Genomic DNA, 11,149 nt, shown 5'->3' with positions numbered 1-11,149 from the left:
GGATCAAATTTTTGCACATTTAAAGGACAAAACTATTTTTTTCAATAATATATTATCATAATATACTGCTCGCTTAAATCGATTAGCGTATTGGGAATTAAATCAATGGTTTTCTCAAAACACAATATGAAATATTTCATATAAAAACAATTTTTATCTCGAAAAGGAAGCAAAAACGAGCAAAATTGTATTAATCTTTTTGACATATCTCAAAGAATAACCCCCTAAAATTAATGACATATATATATACCGTGGGTCACTGGCTGAGAAGAAACTACTTACTGAAGGATGCACTGGAAGGAATGATGAATGGGAGAAGAGTTTGGGACAGAAGAAAACATCAGATAATAGACGACATTAAGATAATATATGGATCATACAAGACAAAGAGGAAGGCAGAAAATAGAAAAGATTGGAGAAAGCTGGGTTTGCAGTGAAAGACCTGCCTTTTAGGCAGAACACTGAATGAAATGAATGATGACACACACATTGGTTACATACTGCAGTATATAGCACACCATCACATGAAGAGGAATAAAAGTAATGCAAACTGAACAGATACATCATTTCAGTTTTCCATGGAGAGGGGGGAAAAGATTTTTAAGAAAGATCTTATAGATATACTACGTAGCACACTCTCTCCCCATTTTCTCTGAAATGAACTATTTTCCATACCGTAAACTGGAGTGAACTTGACCATAAAAAAAAAAAAAAAAAAAAAAAAAAAAGAGGTATTGCAGTATAATTTTGTTTACATTATCTGTTTCGCATGCAATAAATATTATTATTATTATTATTATTATTATTATTATTATTATTATTATTATTATTATTGAAATGACATTACCATAACCAGTTCCTACCCAGTAGTCTGATCCTGGTGTGGTTTACAAATAGCTCCAGAACTAGAAACAGTACTGGAGCCGGTATCTATAGTATACGACCAAGGCTAGAATTTCTATCCTTCTAGGTCGGTATACTACGGTTTTCCAAGCTGAAGTTTTTACTATAGTAACATGCACTCTGGAAAACCCAAATAGATCATGTAAAAGCATGAATATCTAAATTTTCTTCTGAAAGCTAGGCTGATCTGGTTGGACTATGCATGTCTAGAGTAAGGCAAGCAAAGAATATATTATTACTCTGCAAAACCCTCTCCAGAAATAATAAGGTACACCTCCTTTGGATCCCAGAACACGGTGGGGTGCATGGTAATGAACAAGTCAATATAATGACGAAACATAGAATTACTATCCATTGTTATCATCCGCAATCTTTTATCAAAATCCCTAAGAGTATAATAAAACAGGCTCTATAACAGTAGTTCTCATCCTTTGAAAGATTGCAACCTGGTAAATACTTTTTCTATAAGATGAGAGCCCGGTCCCAACAGATTTACTTGTAAATACCTTTCTAATTATTTTAAAGCTCATACATTTAACTACCATAAGTATTTAATTATGGTGTAATCTTAAGACTTGAAGAATATTAGTACACTATGAAAAATATGTGACATGTCGATAAATTATTTAAATTATCAATTACTAGATTAATGAAATTTTGTAGCATGTTTCCTGAAGTCAACTTCATTAATTAATTTATGCTAGTTTTCTTTGATACATTATCCCTTTCTGACCACCAAAAACTTATAGAATGTACAACATTGATCAATATTTTATTAAATTGATTTTAATTATGAAGGTGAAACCTGTATGTATTTCCGAAATGTTTAAAATCTCGCTTGGCTTCTCTAATGATGGAGTCAACATGTGACTTTGTACACTGCTGATGTAAGATCTATGGAATACAATGAAATAAAAATGAATTAAATGTTGAATGTTTGTACATGCAAAAACCGAGAAACTTCGCACCATTTCAAGACTTAATTCATTCTCATGCTAGGATTGTGCAATTAGGGGGATCATTTTGTACAGTTACATTTAAAATTAAGTAAATCATTCTGTGCTGTGTGAATGGTAGACTATATTACTGTGCATATAACACATTGCCCAGAATGCATCCCATGTGGAAGTGATTATGTTCTTTGAATTCTATATCTTCGATGCAAACCAGTGGCGGCTCGCAACCTCAAAAGTTGGTGAAGCTCTTTTATTAAGGAATATGATGTACGACTTACCTATTTTTTGTAGATTAAGTTGATTCGTCGTCTCTGCTTCTCAATCAGATCATGTAGCAAGTCCTTGTGAATGGAGATGCACGCCAATGATGTTAATCTTCATTGTGCCATTGAATTGCGAAGATTTGTCTTTATGCAGTTGAGTGCAGAAAAACTTCGCTTCACTGAAACGCTTGTTGCGGTAATGTCACAATAAGGGAAAAGAGCCCATAGGGTTCTTCAATACGTCTTTGTTTTATCTTACAAGTTTTAGTGCTTGTATCAGGGGAGATGTTCTGGTACTCATGATCTGCATAGAGAAGCTCTAGTTATGTTTTCAAACGACTTCCTTTGAACAAATTTGGGAAAGTCTTTTGTAGAGTGGCAAGAGCATTAGAAGGAAAAATATTTGAATACTGAAGAAATTTTGAAGTATTGGCAAAAGAGCAAAACTGAAGCTGTTCAATATCTTGTTATCTAGTGTTAACTTGCATAAAAATGACATCACGTATTTCAAAAATAATTGTTTGTACTTCTGAAAAAGTTCACCTTCTGACAGTTTAACATATTTCTGCCCTGAAAATTGACCCCTTTCTTTAGCCTCTTCAAAAAACTGACAAAAACTTAATCTGTTTTTACAAAATCCATCCGAGTTCCATGCCAATTTCTTTATTCCAACTAACAAATAGGGCCAACAAAACAATTTTTCCAAAAAGAACTACTGCACAGCCACTGATATTCACTGTACCACGCACTTTTAAAATGTTTGTTGTAAGATCTTGCACCTTTCCTTTTAAAATTTTTTGCCGATATATTAATAACCGGTGTTGGTTTCCTCGCTAACAATTTTTGTTATTTTAGTCAGTTATTTAACGACGCTGTTTCAACTATGAGGTTATTTAGCGTCGATGAGATTGGTGATAGCGAGATGGTATTTGGCAAGATGAGGCCGAGGATTCGACACAGATTACCTAACATTCACCTTACAGTTGGGGAAAACCTCGAAAAAACCCAACCAGGTAATCACCCCAAGCGGGGACCGAACCCGCGCCCGGGCGCAACTTCAGACCAGCAGGCAAGCGCCTTAACTGACTGAGCCACGCCGGTCGTTTCCCCGCTAACACTACATCTCTTTCATCACCTTCAGTCCATCCTGAAAATGGTGTCTGTAACACACTACACATTATATCGTTTATAGATACATTCCTCGTCATTAATAAAAATATTACGTCACCACTTTTAAAAATAATTATAATACTATCACTAAAAATAAATAACTGCTTAGTTAACTTAATCTTCTAATATATCGTTTTAGCAACAAGACATAACACAGTCACTCTATTCACACGTCTCACAAACTGAAATTAACAGTACAAAGAAGTGTGAACACTGTGAAAGACAAGGAATTTTATCTCACTGTATTCGCGTGCCGTTATTTTCCTTTCAAAAGAGCCAAACCAGGAGGCTATAATGTGTTTGCAGCTACAAGAGAAATGTTTTGTCAGCGATTCAAGTTTCCTCGCAGACAGGTTCTATAGAAATCTTACAAGGGTTCGTTGTCATGGTTACCCGTAAACAAATCCGCAAATTGAGAAGCTCTACCTCTGAAAGAGGGATATAGCTGCAATTGTCACCCTTCTCCACTCTGCGCCAACCATAGTGACAATGGGACATAGTGTTCCATAATGCAGAATACCTAAGTGCAGAACATATCACAACACAGAACGTAAAAGACAAAAATGAAGTGAAATAAAACAAAATATTAAAATACTTGTAAATAAGTGAAGTTTCGCTTAGTAAATAGGTGAAGTGCCGCTTCACGAGCTTCACCCGAAAAACCGCCCCTGATGCAAACGTTAGAGGTATTAGTACAGTACAGGGTGGAATATCAAAATGTATTATAGGAAATAAGATAAATTTCCGAGGTGACAAAATTCAGTGTCTTTCTGTATTTCAACATTAGTATCGAAATAAATAAGTAAACATTATTTCTAATAAAAATGTATTTATACTATGAAAGTCAAACTGCTTCAAATCCAGCTCTACACCATTTTCATGCTGCCTACAATCAAAGACCAGTTTGGGGATGAGCATCTGTCCATACAGCAAGGCATGTGCGCGAGTGGTTTGACGACAATGTGCCACCAATGGACTGGCCTATGCAGAGTCCGGATTTGAATCCCATAGAAAATCTCTGGGGTATTTTGGAATTCTGACTTCATGCTAGACCACACTGACCCACATTGAAACATATTTTCATTTTGGCACTCTGCGAGGAATGGGCTGCCATAACCCAGGAAACCTTCCGCAATCTAATTGAAAGTATGCTTGTGAGAGTGCAGGCTTCATAGAAGCTAAGGGTGGGCCAACATCTTATTAACTGTCAGTGTTCCCGACAGAGGACGGCCCAAACTTGTACTTCATTTATAAGGTGTATATATTAAAATGATGTTAAAATAAAAAAACTCTCAGAATAATTTATAAAGCCTACTTTATTTTTACAAATGGTTAAAATGTCAGTGTAAACTTGTGCCGTGACATTGTCACGTAAAGCAACAAGGGGGCCAAGTCCCCTCCAGGAGAAACATGACCACACCATAACACCTTCAACCCCGAATTCAATTCAATTCCTCTTCTGAAACCAATGCTGAACATGCATACTTGAACTGATATTTTTGTTGAGCTGTAGTGAGACATCCCCCCCCCACTGCTGATATCATAGAGGGGTGGGGGCAAAGATAAAGTGTCAGAGTGAAAGTTTCAGAATTGTTTTTTCAGAAAGATTGTGGTAATTAAATGTTATATTTGATAAAATGGAAGATATTTAATATATAAAATGTTGTTTTTTTTTTAGTAGGTTATTTTACGACGCTTTATCAACATCTTAGGAAAATGTTGTTTTTCTTAGTTTTTTAGTGTTAAATGTAATAATATTATGTGAAACTGTGAACACAGCTTTAGGTTTGAGCATTTCTTCTGCATCAATAGAATCAATATCGATAATTAGGACTAAATTTTGATTGCAGAATTAATCACTTCAGAAGAGATGTTAATTATCCAAATGTTTGAAAGTGAATTCTTAAACAAGAAAAATAAATCCTCTTAACTGTAATACAAGGGTTTGGGCCCCGTCTGGATCATGAAGGAATTTGTGGTGCACAAAGTGGACACAAGGTATTTTTCTCAGAGTTTTCTTGTTTCCTTCACCCCCACCATCACCACCATCATCATCATCATCATCATCATCATCATCATCATCATCATCATCATCATCATCATTATTCCACTAATACTCTACAATCATCCTCACTCTGCAAGATCCTGAGCTATGCCTCCAGAACAAATAAAAAATGACTGAAAGTTGTAGGTACACAATGTGTTTAATAAACAATATTAAAAGTTAACTGCAATACGACAGTTTAGTCTTTGGTATGAAGAAGTTCTTAGCAAAGTAATCGATAAAATTTGTCTTAGCTAAGCAATAAGTTTTTCAAGATGTGCTAAGTTAAATTATGTTAGTAACATTGCATATGCTTATGTAATTAGTTGTAATTATAACAGTCATCTTTATTTCTAGTTTATTTAACAACTTCAGATATTGGCACGATGCAAAGCATGATGTATTTTGTATCAATAAAGTCTGTGAATACTGCACACATTGTATTCTTCACCTGACATATTCACAGTTGGTACACAGACCGCTAGATGTCGTTTTACCAGGCATTCCCCACATCCACACCCTACCATCGGATTGCCACATTGTATACAGTGATTCATCACTCCACACAACGATTTTCCAATGTTCTATGATCCAGTTTCAAACGTCTGGATTTGATGTTCCTATTTATTTTGGTTTGAAAAATAAATAGTAATGGGAAGAATAAGTGTAAACTTCCCCAGAAAAAGGATGTAACATCAGATTCTTAAAATATGCCATGTAGGTGGAAATAGTATATTACAATACAAGGTTGGGCAGTGCTTTTTACAAAATGGAAGAAAAGTTTGAAAAACGAGCAGAGCGAGTTTTTCAGTTTCCGAGATTTTGTAATGCACTTCACAAAAGTGTATTGTATAACATTTTTTGCGCGACCATATTTTTAAAATTGCAAATACAATATGTTTTGCAGTGAAAATTTAGAGCAATATTATTTGAAAGTCTTTGCAGAACTATACTGTAATGGTAACTAAGAAACATAAGTGCATTGCAATGGGTCAATTTCAGTACAGTTTTATATTATGAAGAATGGTTTCCCTAGCAGCAAGTTTCTGTGTGGGAATTCTAACTTTCAATGCCTAACAACAATAGCTGTAAATATAACAAAAAACATGATTGTGCAAAAAAGTAATTTTATAGCATTTATTTACAACAAATTATTGCATTCAATGGATGAATGAACTTGTATCCTTATTTAGTCAAATGGTTGTGATAGTAAATACAGCATAGCCCTAATGAAATATGCCCCTGAAATTGTTTTTTCTTTTTCCTGAAACATGAATTACAGTTGTAATCTTCATCTTACGATGTTTGGTGACATATACACGTCCGTTGATGTGACATATTAATGAATTTAAATTCTATTATAGTCACAATCATGCCATGGTATGAAAGAAAAATTTCACAACCTCGAGCGGGAATCGAACCTGCGACTTCCTGTTTTCCGGTCAGGCACTCTACCACTGAGCTATCGAGTTCGTCTCATGCTAAAGGCTTGGAATTATCCTTTCATACCGGCGACTCTGCTATAGAGTACTGTCCATAGCGTCTGATTTAATCAGCACTGCTTAACAGAGTCGCCAGTATGAAAGGATAATTCCAAGCCTTTGGCGTGAGAAGAACTCGATAGCTCAGTGGTAGAGTGCCTGACCGGAAAACAGGAAGTCGCAGGTTCGATTCCCGCTCAAGGTTGTGAAATTTTTCTTTCATACCATTGCATGATTGTGACTATAATAGCATTTAAATTCATGAATTACAGTTTTATCGGTTAGATCCTTATTCTGGAGAGGTCCTCAATTATGCACTGTAACTCACCACAGAAGTCAGCTGAGCAGGGGAAGTAGCAGAAGGGTGTCAACATTTAGGTAAAACACGTATCATACAGACACAGGCCTAATGTTTTAATATGCAACGACAAATTAAAGTTGTTAAAATACTTACAAATAAGAAAACTGCATTTAATATGCATTGAAGATATAGAAAAATGCAGCAAGACATTTTAGAGTCATCTACCCTCCTGGGTCCATTATGTCTGACTACTCCAAACTAAGTATGGTGTCCTACAATCTTCTTCTACGAGTAAATATAAACATAGTATTAGCTATTCAAATAACCAACCAAGATCAAATGAACTATACAATCGACATGATACAGTAGAGAAGATAAGATCTATCATGTGCCGTGACTTATTACCAATGGGTATGGAGAAGGAAGGTAAAGTTTTACCCTGAGATGAACTTCTGAGTCAGTAGATTCGTGTAACATCCTTAAACAAACTCTCATTCAGCTCATATGCTAGGTCTCGCCTCCTGATCTGTACACTAATATAAATGCAATATATAACGGAACTTGATTTCATAGGAAAACTGATTGAATAAAGGTAATACTGTACTACAAATGAGAAGAAATTCTATATGAGATCTTTTCACAGTGTCAGTGACTGATGCTAGAAAAGTGAACATACCAAACCTATCTACTTAACATTTACTCAAACAGCTTCTACACTACCAACATTTAGGAAATACACACTTGGGATGAGTGAATAAACAACTGATTGAGACCAGACCAGGTGGCCTAAAATGGGAAAGGATGATGATGATGATGATGATGATTATTATTATTATTATTATTATTATTATTATTATTATTATTATTATTATTATTATTATTATTTACATGCATTTGATTTTATCATTTGCATTCAGTAGCTGACTATGACAATATCTTTGAAAAATATTGGAGTGCAAGAAGTCAAATGACTTTATTGTCAAATTCCTGGCATTAGAAAACAACAACATATCATTTGCATGTTCTTTTGGGTGATTCACCTGCTCACAGTTGTTTGAATAGCCAATATTATATACTGTATAATGAAACTCCATCACGTTATGTCTTGGTATACTGCAGAATCGGTTACACAATAGGAGCAATCATATCCTCTAATATTTAAGGAGTTTGTGATATACATATCTATATTTTCTCGAGTTCACGCAGTCTAGTTTTGTTTTCCAACCTCTATTAATATTTGTATTTACATGTGCTAAATTGAATGTGAATTCCATTATTTTTTACCTGTGAATACCAGCAGTTGGGACTATAGTAACGTACTGTATTATGTATTGTATAGGCTTAAAACTTGGTGTCTTTGTGTTTTTGTAACCTCTTCACTGGGTCTGACTTCATGGTGTGTTAGGTGTTTGCTTACTGATAATCACTGCCCAACAATGAAAATGTTTCAGGCTCAAAAATAGCTAATTCTTATGTATTTCCACCTGCTGAATTCAAAAATCGCCAAAAAAATGACAGATTAGCTCTTGCTTTGGAGATAAAGTGACATTTCATTTTTTAAAGTCAACATTTTCAGTTTGGGGGAAATTTTGTTTTGGGAGTCACCTGTCAAATAACAAAAAACAAATGTTCATCTGTTTGTAAGTTATAAACATAGATATTGTTGCTGTGACTGTGAATTTCATATTGTTTCTGCTGTAATTAATGCAGAATTTCTGGTTTGAAAGTGCTTTAAAGTGTAAAATTTGTAAAAATGCCACGGAAATGTGTAAATATTGTGAATAATTTTTGTTACATTTGTGGTGAAATAACATTTTCGTCACAGAAATGCAATCTGACGCCTCTTGTCAAGACTGCCTATCAGCATTATTTCGGTATGAAGAGATGGACCAGGATAAGTCATGGGCTCCACATATATGTTGCAACACTTGTTCAGTTACACTGTGAGAATGGCTGAAAAATAAGAAACAATGGCTTTTGCTGTGCCTATGATTTGGCGGGAGCCTAGAAACCATACAGATGGCAGCTTTTTCTGCTTGACTCCACCTATAAAGGCAGGATTGTCTATGAAGAAAAGAAGAACAGTTCAATACCCGAATCTTCGATCTGCTATTCGACCTATTCCGCATTCAGATAGTTTACTAGTTCCTACTCCACCCGAAAATTGTGTTTGAAGTAGAAAATGAAGACAGTGTGGAACAAGAAGAAAAACCCAACAAGCCTTCCACATCCCATGACCCTGATTCTGAGGAAAAAGATGATAAACCGCACAGACTGAGTCAAGCGGAATTGAGTGATCTCATTAGAGATATTGACCTGTCAAAGGAGAAGGCAGAAATTCTAGGGTCTAGACTACAGCAATGGGATCTTCTCGAACATGATGTCAGGGTCTCACAGTACAGACATCACAGGGATCTGCGTCCCTTTTTTGAGAAGAAAAACAATCTTGTTGTTTGCTGCGACATTAATGGCTTGATGAAATGTTTGAATATGAACAATGATTCAACTGAATGGAGGCTATTCATAGACTCCAAGCTTAGTTTAAAACCTTTATTATTTCACAATGGCAACCGTCTTCCTTCTATTCCTGTTGGTCATGCAGTTCACATGAAGGAGACTTATGAAAATATGACAGCCCTCTTCGACTCAATCAAATATCATGAACACAAGTGGAAAATCTGTGGTGATCTAAAAGTCATTGTTGTACTCTTAGGAATGCAACTGAGGTACACAAAATATTGCTGCTTTTTATGTATGTGGGACAGCAGGGATAGGAATCACATTATATTCAAGCAGACTGGCCTGCAAGAAATCTTAACCCTAGCGAGAAAAATGTTGTTGCCGAACCTATCGTGGACCCAAAAGATGTTCTTCTTCCATCCCTGCATATTAAGCGGGTTTGATGAAAAATTTTGTCAAAGGTATGAACCAAGAAGGACAGGCCTTTAAGTACGTAAGAGAGAAATTTCCGAAATTAAGTGATGCCAAAGTTAAGGAAGGTATTTTTGTCAGGCCACAAATTCGAAACTTGTAAAGGATCCCGCATTTGGCCAAGTTTTGGAGGGGAAAGAAAAGGAAGCTTAGGAAGCCTTCAAGGGAGTTATTCATGGATTTTTAGGCAACAAAAGAGATGATAACTACACTCAGTTGGTGACAGTACTCCTGCAAAAATACCATCAACTCGGATGCAACATGTCCCTTAAAATCCATTTTCTCCACTCCCACCTAGACCTTTTCCCTCCTAGTTGTGGAGTTGTCAGTGATGAACATGGAGAAAGATTCCATCAGAATATTTCTGTTATGGAACAAAGATATCAGGGCCATTGGAATGAAACAATGCTTGCGGATTACTGCCGGTCTTTGTGTAGGGATGCTCCAGAACTCACTTACAAATGACAAGCTAAAAAATGACGATCTCATGAAGCCACCACATGATTCTCTTCAGACCCAACCATCCGCCAGGTATTCTTCCATCAATTTAAAACTCTTAGAATGTAATTGCCATTTAAAAAAATTCAAATGCACTTTCAATGTTGTTGGCATATGTAATTAAAATGTATCGTTTTCTCTTAATCCGTTAAACTGAAATACTTCCACCTATTGTGTATCACAGACACTAGAGCTAAGAAAAATTTTTCATTGTCATATTAGTTTTTCTCAACCCGAAATTAGTAAGAATTGACTCATGAAGTGCAGGAAACATTCAAATTTTTTTTTTTGTTGGCCACTGTAATGGATCTGCCACACAGATGCATCAATGAAAGAAGCATTGTGCTATTACCCACTGAGAGACCAATTAAGTGCAGTAAATGTATATATTTAAGAGACTTTAATTTGTCCGCACAATATCAGCTGAAAGATACGAGGGGAATCAAGTCCACTTTTGGTCAATTGGGAGATATTTCATCTGTACATACCTTAGATAAGGCTACTTTCAGAACATAAAAGAATCATGTCCTCACAATCTTTGCAATGATGCAGATGTTTAAAATCACACTCCCCTTTAATGGGTAATTAACTATACATAAAAC

Source organism: Periplaneta americana, chromosome 13, assembly GCF_040183065.1.
Source record: "Periplaneta americana isolate PAMFEO1 chromosome 13, P.americana_PAMFEO1_priV1, whole genome shotgun sequence".
In the NCBI taxonomy this organism is placed as follows: Eukaryota; Metazoa; Arthropoda; class Insecta; order Blattodea; family Blattidae; genus Periplaneta; species Periplaneta americana.
Note: the sequence above shows the minus strand (reverse complement) of the source record.